This window comes from Bufo gargarizans, chromosome 5, assembly GCF_014858855.1.
Source record: "Bufo gargarizans isolate SCDJY-AF-19 chromosome 5, ASM1485885v1, whole genome shotgun sequence".
Taxonomy (NCBI): Eukaryota; Metazoa; Chordata; class Amphibia; order Anura; family Bufonidae; genus Bufo; species Bufo gargarizans.
This window is the reverse complement of record NC_058084.1, coordinates 200097533-200119518: the sequence shown is the minus strand read 5'-3', so window position 1 is coordinate 200119518 and position 21986 is coordinate 200097533. Positions and strand designations below refer to the sequence as shown.

The 21986-nt window shown below is 45.8% G+C and overlaps 1 protein-coding gene across 5 annotated transcripts in view; it reads left to right on the top strand.

Annotated features, from left to right (window-relative positions):
• The window catches only part of DNAJC13 (DnaJ heat shock protein family (Hsp40) member C13), a 215749-nt gene that overhangs the window by 31637 nt on the left and 162126 nt on the right, over positions 1 to 21986 (top strand). The window lies entirely within an intron of this gene.

Here is a 21986-nt window from a genome sequence, read left to right as displayed (position 1 = left end):
AGAGCAATCCGTTCAGGATGTCTTCAGTTCAGTCACTGAACAGAGAAAATACTGCAGCAATTCCAGCACACTTGCCAGAATGCATTATTTTCCATGGAAATGCATTAATGCCAGATCCGGCCCCAAGTAGTCCAGAAAAACGGATCCGGTTTAAAAAATTTGAAAGGGATAAATATCAGTTTTTCCGGATGACAACCGGAGAGATGGATCCGGTATTGCAATGCATTTTTTAGATAAAACTGCATCGGGATCCGTCTACAAATGGTATCCGTTTGCATACAGATTGCAGGCGACGGAACTGCCTGCCAGAATCCAACAACGCAAGTGTGAAAGTACTCTGTGACATCACGTCTGATCAGTGACTAATCTACTGCATATACTGTGTGACTGCACTGCCCTTACTCTGTGACATCACGTCTGATCAGTGACTAATCTACTGCATATACTGTGTGACTGCACTGCCCTTACTCTGTGACATCATGTCTGATCAGTGACTAATCTGTCGGATATACTGTGAGACTGCACTGCCCTTACTCTGTGACATCACGTCTGATCAGTGACTAATCTACTGCATATACTGTGTGACTGCACTGCCCTTACTCTGTGACATCACGTCTGATCAGTGACTAATCTACTGCATATACTGTGTGACTGCACTGCCCTTACTCTGTGACATCATGTCTGATCAGTGACTAATCTGTCGGATATACTGTGAGACTGCACTGCCCTTACTCTGTGACATCACGTCTGATCAGTGACTAATCTACTGCATATACTGTGTGACTGCACTGCCCTTACTCTGTGACATCACGTCTGATCAGTGACTAATCTACTGCATATACTGTGTGACTGCACTGCCCTTACTCTGTGACATCATGTCTGATCAGTGACTAATCTGTCGGATATACTGTGTGACTGCACTGCCCTTACACTGTGACATCACATCTGATCAGTGACTAATCTACTGCATATACTGTGTGACTGCACTGCCCTTACTCTGTGACATCATGTCTGATCAGTGACTAATCTGTCGGATATACTGTGAGACTGCACTGCCCTTACTCTGTGACATCATGTCTGATCAGTGACTAATCTGTCGGATATACTGTGAGACTGCACTGCCCTTACTCTGTGACATCATGTCTGATCAGTGACTAATCTGTCGGATATACTGTGAGACTGCACTGCCCTTACTCTGTGACATCATGTCTGATCAGTGACTAATCTGTCGGATATACTGTGAGACTGCACTGCCCTTACTCTGTGACATCATGTCTGATCAGTGACTAATCTGTCGGATATACTGTGAGACTGCACTGCCCTTACTCTGTGACATCATGTCTGATCAGTGACTAATCTGTCGGATATACTGTGAGACTGCACTGCCCTTACTCTGTGACATCATGTCTGATCAGTGACTAATCTGTCGGATATACTGTGTGACTGCACTGCCCTTACTCTGTGACATCATGTCTGATCAGTGACTAATCTGTCGGATATACTCTGTGACTGCACTGCCCTTACTCTGTGACATTACGTCTGATCAGTTCTGTTCGGATCGGATCTGTTATAGATCAGCAAAAATGCTTCCGTTACTGATAATACAACCGTCTGCATCCGTTCTGAATGGATCCGTTTGTATTATCTCTAAAATAGCCAAGATAGATCCGTCTCTAAAACCATTGTAAGTCATTGGGGACGGATCCATTACATTGTGTGTCATGACGGATCCGTCTTGCTCCGCATCACATTGCTTGCAGCGTTAATCTGTCTGCGACGCGGGGGCAACCAAACAGAATGGAATGCATTCTGGAGCGCTCCGTTTCGTTCAGTTTTGTCCCCATTTGACAATGAATTGTGACAAAACTGAAGCGTTTTCCCCTGCTATTGAGATCCTAATACGGATCTCCGTAACGGAAAGGGAAAGCTCAGATTTGAAAGTAGCCTTACTTTGTGACATTACAGTCCGATCAATGACTAATCTGCCGGATATACTTTGTGATATCCCTGTCATTACTCTGTGACATTGCATGTCTGATCAGTGACTAATCTGCTGGGTATACTGTGTAACTGCACTGCCCTCATCCAGTGACATCACAGTCCAATCAATAACTAATCGGCTGGATATAGTGAGAGCATTTTACTCTTTGACATCACAGTCTATGATTAACTTTCTGTATATACTGCACTGCCCTTACTGTGTGACATCACTGCCTGATCAGTGACTATTCTGCTTGTTATACTGTGTGACATCACTGCCTGATCAGTGACTATTCTGCTTGTTATACTGTGTGACAGCACTGCCCTCCGAGGGAATCTGTCACCCTGGTTTGGGACTATTATCTACAGTAGTACATGAGTAGTACTGCAGATAAGGAGTCTAGATCACAATTTTTTATTTTCCTACTGCCTCTGATTCACCTGCTGTCAACACTCAAAGCTGCTCTGAAATACACAGTCGGGACTGCTGTGCTGTTCTAACATAATGGAGGTGACTCGTGCGCATCCATGACAGTCCTGACAATGTATTTTAGTGCAGCTTTTTGGGCTCACAGCAGGGGAACGGAAGCAGTAGGAAAATAAAAAATAGTGATCTGGACTCCATAACTGCAGTGCTACTCATGTATTACTGTAGATAATGGTCCAAAATCTGGGTGACAGATTCCCTTTTAAGTGTGACATCACAGCCTGATCAGTGAGATTGATGGAAGTATTATTTGACAGCTTTGTACTCACTCTGTGACATCACAGTCAAATCTGTTAGGCTACTTTCACACTAGCGTTTTTGCTGGATCCGGCAAGATTCGGCAAAAAACGCTTCCGTTACTGATAATACAACCATCTGCATCCGTTATGAATAGATCCGGTTGTACTATCTTCAACATAGCCAAGACGGATCCGTCATGAACTCCATTAAAAGTAAATAGGGGATGATCTGTTTTCTATGGTGGCAGATTGTGTCAGAGATAACGGATCTGTCCCCATTGACTTGCATTGGGGGGTCATGCCGGATCCGTATTGCTCCACATCCCAGGACGGAAAGCAAACTACAACATGTTGCGGTTTGCTCTCTGGTATGGGAACGCACCTAAACGGAACGGAATACATTTTGGAGCATTCCATTCTGTTCAGTTCAGTTTTGTCCCCATTGACCTGAATGGGGACAAAAGACGGATCCGTCATGAACTCCATTAAAAGTAAATGGGGGATGATCTGTTTTCTATGGTGGCAGATTGTGTCAGAGATAACAGATCTGTCCCCATTGACTTGCATTGGGGGTCATGCTGGATCCGTATTGCTCCACATCCCAGGACGGAAAGCAAACTACAACATGTTGCGGTTTGCTCTCCGGTATAAGAACGCACCTAAACGGAACGGAATACATTTTGGAGCATTTCATTCTGTTCAGTTCAGTTTTGTCCCCATTGACCTAAATGGGGACAAAACTGAAGCATTTTTTTTTTTTTCCGGTATGGAGTCCCTATGACTGATCTCAATACCGGAAAACTAAAACGCTAGTATAAAAGTAGACTTGGATATACTGTGTGACAATATTAAATTCATACTGTAAGATCATTCAATGAAAGCCTTGCCTTACTGGATACCTAGTTAGACAGCATTACACTTATGCTTTGATGTCACAATCTTGCATATTTAAAGGGAACCTGTCACCAGGATTTTGGTTATAGAGCTGAGGACATGGGTTGCTATATGGCCACTAGCATATCTGCAATACCCAGTCCCCATAGCTCTGTGTGCTTTTATTGTGTAAAAAGAACGATTTGATACATATGCAAATTAACATAAAAGAGTCATATCTTACTCGTGTGACCAGAGAAGAGTCATATTTTCAAGCTCTGACTCATCTCAGGTTAATTTGCATATGTATCAAATAGTTTTTATACACAATAAAAGCACACAGAGCTATGGGGACGGTATTGCGGATGTGCTAGCGGCCATCTAGCAACCCATGTCCTCAGCTTTATACACAGGTTCCCTTTAATGTATGCCATTGTAGTTTGTTCTATTATAATCTGGGTACAGCTAATGTTGCACAGGAGTTGAGAAAGTTCTTTCATAGTCACAGTCATAATGTGAGGAAATAAAATGTGCCAGAACTTATAGTCAATATGCTTTTCTGTGGGAGGTCACACCCCTCCAGCTAGATTCCTCCCTATTACTGTGAAACGGTGTCAGTTTAAAAAAAAAAAATTGAATGTCACAAAACTGGCAAAATATATATATATATATATATATGTGTATATATATTATTATTATTTTTTTTATTTTATTTTTTGTAAACCCTTTTGTACATGATGGCTGTGCCTGGTATTGCATGTTTACGCCTTCATGGGCGGCATTGGCAGAGCTGTGTGATCGAGCATTACAGGGACTGCTATTCTTCTAGAGTCTTGTAGGGCACATTTTGCTAAATAATACACGCATGTGTAAGTCACTTCAGAAGTATGTAAGGTTGCCTTCAGGCGTTCAATATTTCTGTCTAGGTGCTTTCTGATTTTACAACGGACAGCCCCCCGGCCTAATTAAATTAAATAGGTCAATACAGAGAAGGTTACAACGGGAAATCCTCTACATCTAGAGGAAAGAAGGTTTCTACACAAACTTAGAAGGGGATTCTTTACTGTAAGGCCTCATGCACACGACCGTTGTTCTGGTCCACATCCGAGCCACAGTTTTTGCGGCTCGGGTGCAGACCAATTCACTTCAATGGGGCCGCAAAAGATGTCCTATTCTTGTCCGTTTTGCAGAAAAGAATAGGCATTTCTACAATGGGCCGCCTGTTTCGTTCCACAAATTGCGGAAGGCACACGGGCGGCTTCCGTGTTTTGCGGATCCGCAATTTGCAGACTGGAAAAAAAACTGAACGGTCGTGTGCATGAGGCCTAAGAGCAATGGGACTGTGAACTGTGCCAGAGGAGGTGGTGTGGTCAAGAGCAGCCTGAATGCATTTCTGGAGTATTATAATAAAGGTTATAATTACTAGTATTTTTGAGAAGGGTCGGTGATCTGGGGATTTGTTCTGATTGCTGAATTGAAATCTAGAGGAAAATTGTCTTCTATCTCATGGGGTTTCATTTTTGCCTTCCTCTGGATCATCTTGAAGGATAACAGATTGAATTGGATGGATGTACTGTGTCTTTTTTCAGCCTTACAAATTGTTTTACTATGTTACTGTCTGTAGATGGTGGTCTGGTATGTGTAAACAGGGGTAGAGGCTAGTCTGACATTTGTTATTTTGATCAGGGCCGTCTTTACCAAGGGGCAAAAGGGGCAGCTGTCCCGGGCCCCGGTTGCTCCTGGGGGGCCCAAGGCAGCTGCCTCTTGAGCCCTGCTAGCTACTGCCCCGGGTGTCAAGCTGTCTGTGTACTTTAACGTTGTGATCTAGGACCTTAATGACATCATCACCATGTGACCAGTAACCTAGCAATTACTGGTCACATGGCTATGAGGTCATCACAGGTCCTATCAGGAGTGTTGCAGAAGTTAACTGTGGAGCTTTTTTGTGTGAAGATTACATCAGAAAAAGGTGACAGGGGCTGTTATGTTAATATACTGTAAACTACTGTATAGTGGGGTTCTGTATACTGTGGGGGCTGTATATTATGTGGGACTGTATACTGTGTGGGGGCTGTATACTGTGTGGTGGGCTGTATACTGTGTGGTGGGCTGTATACTGTGTGGGGGCCTGTATACTGTGTGGTGGGCTGTATACTGTGTGGGGGCCTGTCTACTGTGTGGGGGCCTGTCTACTGTGTGGGGGCCTGTCTACTGTGTGGGGGCCTGTCTACTGTGTGGGGGCCTGTATACTGTGTGGGGGGCTGTATACTGTGTGGGGGGGCTATATACTGTGTGGTGGGCTGTATACTGTGTGGTGGGCTGTATACTGTGTGGGGGCCTGTATACTGTGGGGGGCCTTATACTGTGTGGTGGGCTGTATACTGTGTGGTGGGCTGTATACTGTGTGGGGGCCTTATACTGTGTGGTGGGCTATATACTGTGTGGGGGGGCTATATACTGTGTGTGGGGGGCTATATACTGTGTGGGGGGGGCTATATACTGTGTGGGGGGGGGCTATATACTGTGTGGGGGGGCTATATACTGTGTGGGGGGCTGTATACTGTGGGGGGTCCTGTATAGTGTGGGGGTCCTGTATAGTGTGGGGGGCCTGTATAGTGTGGAGTGCTATACTGCTGTACTGTATACTGTGGGGGTCTGTATACTGTGGGTGCGGTATAGTGTGGAGTGCTATACTGCTGTACTGTATAGTGTGGGGGGCTGTATCGTGTATAGTTTGGGGTGTTGTATACAGTGAGGTGTTGTATACAGTGAGGTGTTGTATACTGTGAGGTGTTGTATACTGTGGGGTGCTCTATACTGTGGGATGCTATACTGCTCTACTATATACTGTGGGGTACTGTATAGTGTGGGGTGCTATACTGCATACTGTGTGGTGCTGTATACTATAGGGTGTTATACTGCATACTGTGGGGTGCTGGGGTGCACTGTAACACTAGGGTGAGCCGAGCCCTGGTCTCCTTCCTGCAGAGCGGTGCCCACTTCCAGCCTGAGCCCAGATGCCCAGAACACTGATCCTGAGCCGCTGGAGTCTTCAGAACTGGAAGTATTTACAGTCATTCACTGTACTCTACCAGATGTGTGGATTTTTTGTGTGTGTGTTGTGGTGGAGGGCGTGATTGCCTGCTAAGGTGTGGGAAGGCGGGATCCAGGGGGCCCAAGTAAATTTTTGCCCAGGGTCCAATCAATATTAAAGACTGCCCTGATTTTGATGGTCTGATTTCTTAGGAGATCTGGCTTGGTTGAGGCCGAACACTCAGATGTTTTGTTGCTGTGTGCCGTACATACAATTTTGTTCCCCTCTTTGGAATCTCCCTGTTGTCATTTCTCAAAAGTTGACAGGTACAATTCAGACCAAGTGACTGACCAATTTCCATTCATTCTGGTGTCTTTGACGTAGTCAGGAGAAGGCAGCACACATGGGCAAAGTGAATTACTGTGTAGTCATTGTGACGACCACCCGCCAATCCCGTCGTACTATGCCACAGTTGCCATACAGGTCTCCACTAGAGACTCCTGAAGGCGAATCCACTGTGAGCACAGAAGACGTGTAAGATTGGTTGGTGGGCCCAGAAAGGATGCAATCACGATTGTATGTACAATCGGTAAAAATAAAATGACTGATTTCACGCTGGAAATCAAATTAATTTGCTGCCACCACTCTTCGTATTGAATCGGGGCGAAGAGACCCCGGCTAGCTAATCCTAAAGGGACGAAACGGTTATTTGCAACCTAGCTAGTACATTAACAATTTATAAAAATAAAACAATTTGGTAGTATGTCTTCTGAGGACAGAGCTCTTAGCATAGATCAGGTCATCAAGTAACAAGGGCAAAACTGGAACGATGAAATCGTTAGTTTTTATTCTAAAACTACACACAAAAATATATATATTAAAGCTGACAGATAAATATACCTGCCAGGTGAACAGATTGGTTTGGATAGAAATAGTTAGAGGTGGAAGGGAATAGAATGTCTGTAAGTTCAGAATTACCGTGGTAGTGTCCAGTAATAGGCAAAGTCTTTGAAATAATAATCCAAGATGGTGGGGTGCCCGTGTCCCTGCGGGCGGTCGAGATGTTAGACGACGTCAGATGGTAGATGAAGGACGCAGGACCTCAGTGTGTCACTGTTTTTACCTACTCTGAAGCGGGGAGTGGTTATGACACGTTCAGGTCCAGCCTTGGGTAATTGGAACAGGGGCAGTCCTTTGCCCCATAGGGAGAAAACCTGGCAGCATCTTTGCTTTGCCCATTTCTCCATATCCCGTAAGTCCAATCAAGAAATATAGTAGATATTGATAATCAGTACAATTTTACGCATCATCTGATAACAAATACGACTAGAAGATAATACAGGGTGCCCGAGAACCTTTATATCTCAGAGCGGGAATCTCTGATTTGTCCGCGGGTTTCCTAGAAGGTGGGTTAGGAGAACCAAAACCATCTCTGAAAAGATGGTTCCTTTCCCATTTCCATAACCCATGAAATATTAGGAAAATATGGGAAGAATATGAAGTTTATGGATTGGAGGTGACTTTCAGGTCATTTTCCCTCCTGTACCAGCCAGCTGTGTGATAAGGATCTGTCCTTTTCTTCTGAAGCTCGCTGCCCAGGCTAAAGGTGTGAGACCCCTGCTGGTATTGGAGACACTATGGCTGCAGAGAGACCGGGTTTATGAGGTTCTGTCAAGAGAATACCAGATTGATGGGTACTTAAACCTGGCATGGGGCAGGAAGATTCTTTGGCAAGAAGGTGCTAATTGTACCTCTGATCTGTGAGTTACTCCTTTAGTGAAAGAGAAGATTCTTAGTGAAGGCTCTTTTGTCTTTGTGATTGAGAAATATGGCGCATTTGTGATTTCCTAGTATCGCTGTGGATCGCAAAGCGTCACACCTCCCCCCTTTGGAAGATTGGGGAAGGAGTGGTCAGCAAGACTGGGACTGAAGCAATCCCAACTCCCTATTTGAGCTAGTTACAGCGGGAAAGTCCGTCAGCATTCTGATGGCGACTTCCCGGTTTGTGCTGAATCGTGAAATCGTACTGTTGGAGCGCTAAGCTCCAGCGGAGAAGTTTTCCGTTGGTACCAGAAGTACGTTTCAGCCAGCTGAGAGGGTTGTGATCTGTGATGACCATGAAGGATCGTCCGTATAGGTACGATTGTAAGTTTCTGTAGGGCCCATACGATCGCTAGGCACTCTTTCTCAGTGGTGCAGTATGCGGTTTCCCGCGGGAGTAGTTTTCGGCTCAGGTAGAGGACAGGGTGCTCATGCCCGGTTGCGTCCACCTGACTAAGGACGGCTCCCAGACCGTGGTCTGAGGCGTCAGTTTGTACTAGGAACTGACGGGAGAAGTCGGGAGCTTGAAGGACAGGAGCGCTAGCTAGCGCTTCCTTCAGGGCCCGAAATGCCTGTTCTAGTTCCGAGTTCCATGTGACCGTGTTGGGTTGTTTTTTGCCCGTTGCATCGGTCAGCGGTTTAGCCAGAGTACTATAGGATGGAACAAACTTCCTATAGTACCCTGCCGTTCCCAGAAATGCCTGTATTTGTTTTTTGGTGTTAGGCCGTGGCCATGCTACAATGGCATCGACCTTCCCTATCTGAGGTTTCAGGGTCTGGCTGCCTACTCTGTGTCCTAAGTACTGAACCTCTGTCATGGCAATCTGACATTTGTTGGGCTTAATGGTCAGATTGGCAGCGGACAGTCTTCCCAATACCTGTGACAGATGATCAAGGTGATCTTCCCAGGTTGGACTATATATGGCTATATCGTCCAGATAGGCTAGGGCATAACCTTGCATTCCTTCCAACAGTTCATTCATGGCCCGCTGAAAGGTGGCGGGCGCATTCTTCATCCCAAAGGGCATACGAGTAAACTCATAGAGGCCAAAAGGGGTGATGAATGCGGATTTCGCTCTCGCCTCTGGCGCAAGCGGAATCTGCCAGTATCCACGGCTCAAGTCCATGATTGTTAGATAGCTGGCGGACGCCAGCTGATCCAGCAATTCATCAATTCGAGGCATGGGATACGCATCGGTTATGGTGATGTCATTCAGTCTCCGATAGTCGACACAGAACCGGGTTGTCTTGTCCTTTTTGGGGACTAAAACAACCGGGGCGGCCCATGGACTAGAGGATTTCTGGATGACCATTAACTGTAGCATCTCATCAATCTCTCGTTTGATTTCAGCCTGCACTTCGGGTGAGGTGCGATAGGGGCCCTGCCGTAAGGGCTTGTGGGTCCCTGTATCAACTCGGTGAGCTGCTAGGTTGGTTTGGCCAGGGATGCCTGAGAATGTGGCGCTGTGCGCACTCAGGAGAGTGGTGAGCTGAAGCTTCTGTGGGTACGAGAGGTGGGGGTTGATGTTCCAATCATCTGCCACGTCTCGTAGCTCTGCTAGCAAGTCTATCAGTGGATCTGGCTCTTCGGGTTCTAGCTGGCTACACACTGCTAATACATACTGCTCCCTTTCCTCGTGTGCTTTTAACATGTTCACGTGGAACAGTTTCTGTCGCTTACCCCCGAGACTCACTAGGTAAGTGACTGGGTTCACCTGTTTCAGAATGGTGTATGGCCCGTCCCAGGCAGCCTGCAATTTGTTCTGCCTGACAGGGAGTAGGGCGTATACCTTCTGACCTGCTGCGTATGACCGCTCTCTGGCATGCTGATCATACCAAGCCTTCTGTTTGGCCTGTGCCTTTGCAAGGTTTCCCGTCACTATGGTCATGAGGGACTCCATCTTGTCCCGAAATTTTAGGACATATTCAACCACAGAGACTTCTGAGGGGTCACCTTTTCCCTCCCAGGTCTCCCGAATCAGTTTTAAGGGCCCTCGAACGTCTCGTCCATATAGGAGTTCAAAGGGCGAGAACCCAGTGGACTCCTGTGGCACTTCTCTGTAAGCGAACAGCAAATGAGGCAGGTGCCGCTCCCAGTCCTTCCCCTGCGATTCCACGAACGTGGCCAGCATTTGCTTTAACGTTCCGTTGAAACGTTCGCAAAGGCCGTTGGTTTGCGGGTGATACGCACTGGAAGTGGTGTGCTTGATTTGCATCCTCTCACAGAGGGCTTCCATTAGCTCCGACATGAAGCAGGAGCCCTGATCAGAGATCATCTCGGCGGGGAAACCTACACGCGAGAAAATCCCGATCAAGGCGTCCGCCACCGTGGCCGACCTAAGGGAAGACAGTGCTACTGCCTCTGGGTAACGGGTGGCATAGTCCACGACCGTTAAGATGTAGCGCTTGCCAGAACTGCTAGGAAGGGGAAGGGGACCAATTATATCCACTGCCACTCTCTGGAAGGGCTCTGTGATCACGGGCAGTGGCTGCAAAGGAGCTTTGCGGGGTCCTCCAGCCTTCCTAACCCTCTGGCAAGTGGTACACGATCGGCAGTACTTCGTTATGTCCGTTCCCATCGTGGGCCAGTAAAAATGGTTCTGAACACGTTTGTGGGTCTTTCTGATACCCAAATGTCCTGCAAGTGGAATGTCGTGGGCTGCTTTGAGCACCTGTGCCCGAAATTCCCTAGGGAGTACCAGCTGTCTCGTGTTCTCATCTTTTGTAGGCTGTACAGCTTCACAGTACAGTCGGTCGTTCTCCCAATAGATTTTATATGGAGTGCCCTCACCTGGAGGCTGGCCAGCTCGGGCCCTAAGTGCCTCCAGACTAGGGTCACCCTTTAAGGCCTGCACGAATGCAGCGCCACCGGTCTCCTCCAGCTGACCAGTGACGTATGAGGTCAGCTGTGGAGAGTTACCTTCAATGCTGGGGTCAGAGGTGGGTGGAGGGACGGCTGGTTCTGTCCCCGCAGCCCCATCTGAGCCCAGGTTACTGGCGACACTGGAAGCGTCTACCAGCGCAGTGACACAATCATCATCATCATCACATGAAAAGGTCTTTCTCGCATTGTTATCCACCTGAGGGTCAGAATCGCCCGAGGGGGTCCCTTCGGTCGGTTCTGAGTTCAGGCGGCTGGCCATAGAACGTGTAATGGCCAGAACAGGTACAGCATCATTTATATCACCATTGCTAACACTAACACACGCATTCGGATCAACAATGACAGGTGCAGAAGTAGGCAAATGACATTCGGTTGCTTGTACATTTAAATCTGATACCTCCCTAGGTGCGTTAGGGACAGTAGAAATAGCAGGCAAAGTGTCCCCGTCTCCCTGTTTCCCCAAAGGGCTGTACAGTACCTGGTTTTGGTCAGGGAGTCCTGCTTGGGCCTCCTGCGCGCTTGCAGGGTATTCGTAATGGGAAACAAGGGTGCCCAAATCAGTGCCAAGCACTGTGGCAACAGGAATATCATCCAGGACCCCAACAACCCGCTTTTGCCGTCCCATTCCCCAATCAATGGTGACTTGGGCTTGGGCCACATGAGTGCGAGTGCCCCCAACTCCGGTCAGAGCGAGGTACTTTCCTGGAAGGATATCCTTCTCCGTAACAAGATGTGAACGGACCAAGGTTACATCTGCACCGGTATCACGGAACCCGATGACAGTCTGGCCGTTCACAGTGACAGGCTGGTGATTCTGGGATCCGCGGTGCACCTCGGGTCCTCCGACCAGCAATACAGCAGACGAGGTAGGTGAGGAAGCGTTGGCCCCCTTAGGGCTTGGCGTCGTCGCGATGCTAGGAGGTTGGGCCGGCTTCCCTGCGTAACAGGTTTGCTTGGTGTGACCGGGCCTGCGACACAGCTCACACCAGGGCCTGGTTGTCTCACGGTTCACAGGGCCAGTGGGCCTGCCTTCTCTCCAGTTCTGGGACATGGCTCTGTCCTGGTTGGGTACTGGAGTTTTGCGGCTGTCAGGTACCAGGGGTTTGCGGATGTCTGATACCACCGGCCTGCGGATGTCCGTCATCACAGGTTTGCGAAGGTCCGGTACCCGGGTTGCGACAAACATGTCTGCCAGCTCAGCAGCTTCTTTCACAGACTGGGGCTTGCGCTCCAGCACAAACTGTCTCACATCTGTAGGGCATATCGCAAGGAGTTGGTCATGGATCATCAAATCCTCAAGGGTAGCATAAGTCTTTTCTTTAAGAATTCTAGTCCATTGGCGGAATGTGGTGCATAAGCGGCTAGCCACATCCGCGTAAGAGTCTGTGGATCCTTTCAGGATGGCACGGAACTTTCTCCGGTAAACCTCAGGGGTTAACTGGAACTTAGCAATTATGGCATCCTTGATAGTCTGATAATCGCAATCTTGGTCTGTGGGTAGTTCCGCAAAAGCATCCAGCGCTTTACCAGTCAGCTGAGGCGTCAGGTGTAGAGCCCACTGATCCTCAGGGATGCAGAACTGGCGGCACGCTCTCTCAAACGAGCGTAAATATAAATCAATGTCCCCGTTTTTCTCCATAACTGGAAACCTTGCTTTGGGGACCCCGGGTAGAGGAATGCCTCCTGCAGCAGGAGTGTTAGGAGAGGCAGACCGCTCGGCCTGTCTCACTTGGGCCAGTTCTAGTGCACGCTGGTGCTGCAGCACTTCTCTCTGAAGCTGGAACTGCCGCTCCTCTCTTTGCTGCTGTTGCTGTATCTCCAGGTAAAAACGTAAATCCGCGCCAGTCAGGCCTGGTATCAACTGCTGGCTCATAGGGCCCAAGGCAGTGAAGTTCAGTCCAGAGCTGCTTGTTCCTTGCTGAGGGTTAGCAGGAGCTGTGGACATAGCGTAATCCAGGGTATCCACATCACCCGGAGCTAAAGTAGCAACATCAGCACTCCCATAGCTGGCGATGCTGGGTGACGTTGAACGAAGGGGCAGCGAAGCCTCCCGCACGGGATTGGAATCCTCCATCGCTTGGCCGTCTCTCTCCGTCAAAGCTTTGATCAGCTGTGATCGATTTTTGTTCAGAATGGCAATGCCTTGCGACTCACACACGGCTTGTAAGTCGGCGACAGACCAACTTAGGTAATTTGGAACTGAATCAGACATTCAGAAAAGAAGAGAAAAAGAATAGGATATAGCAAGGAAAAGGTGGAAAATGTAAACCAATCTATTCCTATCAATGTGTACCGTTTTGCACCCGGAACTCAAGTTCCGCAGGACAGGATACTAAGTAACCACTGTCCTATTGTTATGATTGCGCAAAAAGCTGCACTTGTCAGTTCTTTGTGCTCTGATCTCCCAAAAGCTGACTTCTGCCTGGTTTTGGGTTCTGCTATCCCACTAGCTGCCAACAATGTGACGACCACCCGCCAATCCCGTCGTACTATGCCACAGTTGCCATACAGGTCTCCACTAGAGACTCCTGAGGCGAATCCACTGTGAGCACAGAAGACGTGTAAGATTGGTTGGTGGGCCCAGAAAGGATGCAATCACGATTGTATGTACAATCGGTAAAAATAAAATGACTGATTTCACGCTGGAAATCAAATTAATTTGCTGCCACCACTCTTCGTATTGAATCGGGGCGAAGAGACCCCGGCTAGCTAATCCTAAAGGGACGAAACGGTTATTTGCAACCTAGCTAGTACATTAACAATTTATAAAAATAACACAATTTGGTAGTATGTCTTCTGAGGACAGAGCTCTTAGCATAGATCAGGTCATCAAGTAACAAGGGCAAAACTGGAACGATGAAATCGTTAGTTTTTATTCTAAAACTACACACAAAAATATATATATTAAAGCTGACAGATAAATATACCTGCCAGGTGAACAGATTGGTTTGGATAGAAATAGTTAGAGGTGGAAGGGAATAGAATGTCTGTAAGTTCAGAATTACCGTGGTAGTGTCCAGTAATAGGCAAAGTCTTTGAAATAATAATCCAAGATGGTGGGGTGCCCGTGTCCCTGCGGGCGGTCGAGATGTTAGACGACGTCAGATGGTAGATGAAGGACGCAGGACCTCAGTGTGTCACTGTTTTTACCTACTCTGAAGCGGGGAGTGGTTATGACACGTTCAGGTCCAGCCTTGGGTAATTGGAACAGGGGCAGTCCTTTGCCCCATAGGGAGAAAACCTGGCAGCATCTTTGCTTTGCCCATTTCTCCATATCCCGTAAGTCCAATCAAGAAATATAGTAGATATTGATAATCAGTACAATTTTACGCATCATCTGATAACAAATACGACTAGAAGATAATACCGGGTGCCCGAGAACCTTTATATCTCAGAGCGGGAATCTCTGATTTGTCCGCGGGTTTCCTAGAAGGTGGGTTAGGAGAACCAAAACCATCTCTGAAAAGATGGTTCCTTTCCCATTTCCATAACCCATGAAATATTAGGAAAATATGGGAAGAATATGAAGTTTATGGATTGGAGGTGACTTTCAGGTCATTTTCCCTCCTGTACCAGCCAGCTGTGTGATAAGGATCTGTCCTTTTCTTCTGAAGCTCGCTGCCCAGGCTAAAGGTGTGAGACCCCTGCTGGTATTGGAGACACTATGGCTGCAGAGAGACCGGGTTTATGAGGTTCTGTCAAGAGAATACCAGATTGATGGGTACTTAAACCTGGCATGGGGCAGGAAGATTCTTTGGCAAGAAGGTGCTAATTGTACCTCTGATCTGTGAGTTACTCCTTTAGTGAAAGAGAAGATTCTTAGTGAAGGCTCTTTTGTCTTTGTGATTGAGAAATATGGCGCATTTGTGATTTCCTAGTATCGCTGTGGATCGCAAAGCGTCACAGTCATCACCTAAACTAATCTGACATCTGTCATGATAATTTTCTTTAAATCCCATATCGGGTGAAGCCTTGAAGATCTAATAAACTGGAAATATGTGAAGTATTTTTCTGCTTTGTTTTTCCTAAGTAAAGCATGAACTTTTTGTCTTTTACTGTCTATGTAGGAACTGTTGTGAATTTGGGGAATCCACCTAAACTGAATTTCTCATAGAGACATGTCAGAACATCATGTTGAAGATCACAAGCTTATCCCTTCAAGTTCCTAAAATGCAATGCACCTGAACTCTTTCAAACCAAACTTGTCTCAGGTCATTACAAACACATTTTGCCCATGTCAGTGAAGATGAAAGTTTTGTCAGATTTTTACAAGCACAGGAAAATTTTTGAGAATTGATTGTGCCTCATTTAAGTGGGCATATTTACTAAGAGACTTGCAACTAATTTAGGCCTAAAATAGTCAAAAATCCCCATTTTTTTAAATCGGGTAACAGTATTTAGTTGCACATCTGGTTTTACTCACTGTCTGGCATTTGGGCATGATGGGGGCGGGAGCGTGCCAGGGCTTGGACTCCAGCCCTGGCAAATTTACCAACATTTATTCCTGGAAACAGGTGTAAACCTAAAACTATGCCACAGCTGCACCTAATTTATAACAAGATTTATCTCTGGCAGGCTATATGCCTGGTTTATTAGAGTAGATCATGCTGACACAGACTCTTTAACCCTGTTTAAATTGGGCATATGATATACAAATACAGTACATAGTGCATCACTGTATTAGGCCTCATGCACACGGCCGTGGCCGTATTGCAGCCCGCAAACAGATGGTCTGCAATATGTGGACACCGGCCATGTGCTTCACTTGAATGGGGCTGCGGTGCGGAACGGAGGCACGGAACCCCACGGAAGCACTACGGAGTGCTTCCGTGGTGGTTCTGTCCGTGCCTCTGCACTGCAAAAAATAAAACATGTTCTACTTTTTTTTTTTTTTACGGTGCGGACAGATCATGGACTCAATCAAGTTGAATGGGTCTCGATCCGTCCCGGCCGCCGCATGGATATTGCCCGTGCATTGTGAACCGCAAATTGCGGACACCAATGCACAGAACGGCCTTATGGTTATATCTATTTGGGTTATTTTATAGCTGTCCATGTGACTTGTGTAAGAATCGGATGGGGAATTTTTTTTTAAAAGCTTCTAATAGAAATGGTTGCATTGGGAATGGGCAATAGTAAGTGTATTATTGTGGAAGCTGCTATCGAGCATAATAAATAAAAGCATAAATTGGCACTTGTTAGAATAAGCACAGTGATGGCACTGGCGGCAGAACAGAGTGTTGGATCCCCTTGGAGAAGAGCTAAAGTCCACATTGTTGTCTTGATTTTTCTCCTTTAGTGAAAGAAGTAATTAGTGATCTTCAGCACAGGTTGCACATTGTGACCTTTTGTGTGTGTGTCAGTGTGTTAATGAATAATACTTTCTCAATGATCATGGTGACAACAATACTACCGGTCTGGAACGTGATGACTGTACCTGGCACATATGTTAGTGTGGATAGTCAGCACATTCTCTGTTGACTTGTGCTCTCTCATGCATAGCAATACAGTTTGTGCGCTGTGTTAGAATGACCATAGAAGACATTGGGACCTGGGAAATAAATGTAGACATTCTTTAGATCTGGTAGAAATATGTTTTATTAAAGGATTTATCCTACATCCATTTTTTGTTTTGTTTTTTGTTTATTACATTTTACCCTCTGTTAACCCCCCTGCAGCTTCTAGTCTCCCTTCTCCCACCTTCAGTTTTTCTCTTAGAATGTGTTGGCAGATAAGGACCATTTGGCCCATCTGGTTTGCCCTCTTCCTCCTCTCAGTGGTGGCATAGTAATCTCTCAAAGTGGGGGCAAGGTGGCAGTAGTCCGAATGGAAGCGGTCATCAGCATGCAGGAGGTAAGGACAGCTCTGCGCTTGCTGTACTCGCCCTCCCTGGTCTTCTTCCAGGTCTCGCTGTGTACTGTGTCCTTACAGTGTCAGGACGTAGTGCAAGTAGGGGCGCACTATGACCTAATGCTGTGCGACATCTGGTCACAGTACAGCACGGGGATGGTAGAAGTGGTGCGGGGAGTGGCGAGTCCTGGATCTGCAGCAATGTCCGGAGCAAGGGAGGCTCTAATCTGAGGCTGATTGGGAGTCTGATCTAAGTCTGATGGGAGAATGATTGGAGTCTAATGGGGGCTGATCTGAGGCTGATAGAGGCTGGGGGGTCTAATCTGTGGCTGGTGGAGGCTGGGGGGTTTGATGGGAGGCTGATGTAAGCTGATGGAGGTTGTGGGGTATGATTTGAGGTCTAATGTAGAATAGGGGTCTGCTCTGAGATCTGATGACATTTTTTTTTTTCTTCTTATTTTCCTCCTCAAAATCCTAGATGTGTCTTATAGTCCAAAAATATGGTGGCTATTTATCTCTTTCTAGAACGTGGAGAAGGAAATTAACTGGGGACAGGGGCATGCTACAGTGGTATTTATTAGTGGAAATGGTGGTGCTGTGTGTGAGGGGCTATTTTGGATGCAGGGAAAGAGTTACGAGCTGACTGCACTGCACTCCTCGGAGATGCAAGTGCCTGATGGTTACATGGGACAAACTGCTGCCCACCCAGTGACAAGAGCTCCAGAGAGCTGAATAAAAAAAGAACACTACACTAGAGATCAGAGTTGTTGTTTTTTTGTTTTTTTTATTGATAACTATGCATTGATAACAGTCTATTCCTCCTAATTTTTTTCTAATTTGAAGACCTAGCGAAGGGAGTATGACTGAATGCTGAGACTTAGGCCACTATCACATGGTCAGTATTTGTAAGGAAAAGTAATAGTCTGAAGAGGTTTAAATCTCAAGTTTTTCTCTCTATATGTTCACTCCTGGAATAGTGATACAAAACACTCCTAAAGTATTGCTTTGTGAAAGCAGCCTAAACAGGGTTTAGTTATAGGCTGTAACTATGGGGCCACATAGTTATGCACTGGAGTTGTATAAGCAATATGGTAGGATTTTATCAAGTCAATTTGCACAGCTTTTGTCACAGCAAAAATACCTTACTAACAACTCAACAGTCATAATAAAATTGGAAAAACCCTTCTGAAAATGTCATTTTTATTTTTTAAATTGTAGATTTTGAAATTATGTCTGAGGAGAAAAAAAATATATATTTTTTTTTCATCAGACCCACAATGTTAATTAGACTTTAGCTCAGACCCTAATGTTAATTAGACCTCACCTCAGACCCCCAATGTTAGACATCAGCTCAGACCCCCAAACAGACCACAGACCAAACAGACCACAGCACAGGCCCCCAATCAGACCTCATCAGACCCCTAATGCTAATTAGACTGCAGCTGAGATCCCCAATCGAACCTCAGATCAGACCCCCAATGCTTATTAGACCGCAGGTCAGCCCACCAATCAGGTCTCAGATCAGATAAAAAAAAACTCACCTCTCCTGTTTGCTGCCGCCGCCTCCACTCCTGGGATCCAGTGCTTCCTGCCGCGCTGTCCTGTGACCCAACGTCTTTTATAACATGATTTTACAGAGCACACATAAGTCCTCATGCTGTGTGCAAGTCGCAGCATATTGTGCGGTGCCTGCAGAAGACCAGGTACACAGCCAGTACAGGGAACACTGTATTCACTACTTACCGGTCCTGCTGTACTAATGAGAACTTACATATGGAAGCGCTTATTAGTATTCACCCAATAAAATGCACTGACATTTTTCTCCCACTTTGAGGGGACAAAAGTGTATATTATAGGGCGAAAAATATGGTTATTTTATTCTTTAGCACCAGTAACCTTTTCCTCCCTATGTGTTCTAGCCATTATAACTTAATTTTTTCTTTATTTTAGCCATATGAGACCTTGAATTTTATGGGAAGAGTTGTAATTTTTTTCAAACTATTTTGGGGTACATATAGTCTGATAAAAACTTTTATTATTTAATCTTTTTTAGGAGGTGAGATAAAAAAACTGTAATTTTAACATTTTATGGGGTAGCTTCAAAACATATAGCCTTTAGAAATCAGGTCAGGAGTGAAAGCAGCTAAAAACCTGCCTTCACTTTCAGCTGCATTTACTCTCGACCCCTTTTCTAAAGACCATATCTCCTAATGTAGAAGAGTTAAAGAGGTTATCTCATCTCACCATTGCTAAGTCGAGTTGAGATGCTCTGCTGCTTCCTGGCTGGCTGGTGGTCGGGACTGTGTCTCATCTTGCCTTAGTAATGGCAGGATCAGATAACCTTGTAATACTACGATCCAGGTATTATTTTAAAGCTTAGATTGTCAGCTTTCAAACAAGACCATGCCCATATCTCTGTCTCCTACATCCCAAGATATAAAGGGTTCAATCGGCACTCCTACCACTTACCCTGCTAGGCAAGCTTTGCTCAGGCTGAACTGTTAGGTCCTTTTCCCAAAGCCCGAGTAGTGCTCAGACAAAACCGTTAGGGGGTTCAACCTGGTAATCTTAGTGGTCTACTTATGACTTGTAAATCTGTCATCAATATTCAGTGTATCATTAATGCAGCCAGTATACTACTTATTGAGCCATTGGCACAGAGGCCCAGATTTACTAAGCATAAAGATGGTGTAAGATTAAAGAGGTTCGCCAAGAATAAAAAAAAAAAGAAAATGCTTAAAAAATTTTTTAGCATGAATATATTCACAAATACCTTTGTTACTTAGAATAGCTTGTTTTGTCTAGGGAGCAATCATTAGGAGAAATAAAATGGCTGCTGCCCTAGCAGTACACACAAAACCTGTCCTAATCATACAGTGCTGCCTCCTCCTCCTCTCTGTTCTGCTTGTCAGGAATCATAATCCTGAATACAGTTGAATCTCTGTGGGAATGGAGAAGATGAGGAGACATGAGGAGGGTGAGGTGTGGATAATGAGAAGCAGCACTTGTTTACAGTCTTCATTACCACAGCAACACATTATCACGGTCTGTCCTGTCTGTACTTCATGTCTCCTTATGAACCTAATTCCCCAGAGATTTAGCTAAAGTTCTTATCAGCTGTATTCAGGATAATAATTCCTGACAAGCAGAGCAGAGCATTCGTTGGCAACAAAGAGAGAGAGGCGCTCATAGGGTGAATATGTAGAGTACTGTTTTTTCCTCACCTAGGGGAGGTAATTTGCTCACCTGTTGGGGTTGCACCTAATTGGGTGCAACTACAATGAGGGCGGAGAAAAGGTAGGAGTTGGTTGGTGCAGCCAATCACCCTTAGGTCGGGGCCAAACCGCCAATCGGCTGGATGTGAGAACTGTAAAATTACTGGACCATAGAAGTCCAATAGATATGCGGACAATGGAGGGCGCAGAACCACAACCATGGTAGAGATAAATTTAATTCAATCCAAGACAACGCGTTTTGGGATACATGACCCCTTTTATCAAGTCTGATGGATTCACAGACGCGGCCGCTCTCTCACCAGCACGGGGGGCGTTAGGATCGTTGTGTGTTTCCCCCAAACACACAGCGATCCTAACGCCCCACGTTGGTTGTGGTTCTGCGCCCTCCATTGTCCGCATATCTATTAGACTTCTATGGTCCAGTAATTCTACAGTGCTAAGCAGAGCTGAGAGGAGGATCAGGCAGCTCTTTACCTCAGTGTTGTAAAGTAACTTGTCCTCATGTGTGACTAGGACAGGTTTTGTGTGAACTGATGGGACAGCGGCCATTTTGTTTCCCCTGATGATTGCTCCCCAGACAAAACGAGCCATTGTAAATAATAAAAGGTATTTAAGAATATATTTATTATGAAGTAATATTTAAGTATTTTCATTCCCATTCCCAGAGAACCCCTTTAAACAGACTGACTGTCTAGAACAGCACCAGATTTATCACCGTGTCTCTGGCTGGATTTTAAATCTGGTGCAGGGACAGAGACTTTTCACTGACTCTGTACAGACTATTTGAGACAAATTTTGGAGTTGCACCAAAATTTTGTTGCAAAATGACTCATTTTAGACCCTTCCCCTTTGTTCTGAAGTTTTTCCCACTTTCTGCTAAGCCACGCTACCTGTCAAGCATGTCAGAAACAAATGTAGAAACCCTAGATGCGCCAATTTGTACATTTTTTATTTTTTTTTATACTTTAAAAACAGCCTGGTTGGTAGGAAAGCAATGTGGAATTTGACACCTGCTTTATTAACTGGTTCAGAGCTGAGGTATTAGGCTATTGTGCTGCCGTGTAGCCCTAGGCTTATGTTTCTTCAGGACCAGACACGTTGAAGCAGGTTTATTAAGACTGGTATTTGTAATGCCAATTTTTATATAGGTGACATTGGTATTAGATATGCTAAAATGATTAAAAGGCACATGCGCCACAGTTTGAAATCTATGCCAGGCATTTATTGGGCCTTGCACTTATTCACTGTTATTTAAAGGAATACCACAGTTACATTACAGTAGGGGTATTCTGGTTTGTTAAAGTTATCCCCTATCCACAGGATAGGAGATAACTATCAGATCTACCTATCATTGGGACCCCCACCAATTACAAGAACAGGGGCCCCTTACCCCCTGAAGCTCCCTTGAAATGACTAGAGTGCTCGGTCGCACATGTGCATGGCCGCTCCATTTCTATGGGAGTTCCGAAAATAGCCGAGTACAGCACACTGCTGTCTCCGGCAATGCCATATCGCATGAGCTAGGGGGATACATCTATCAGCTCTCTAATCATAACACTTTATGTGATATTTTATTCAATTT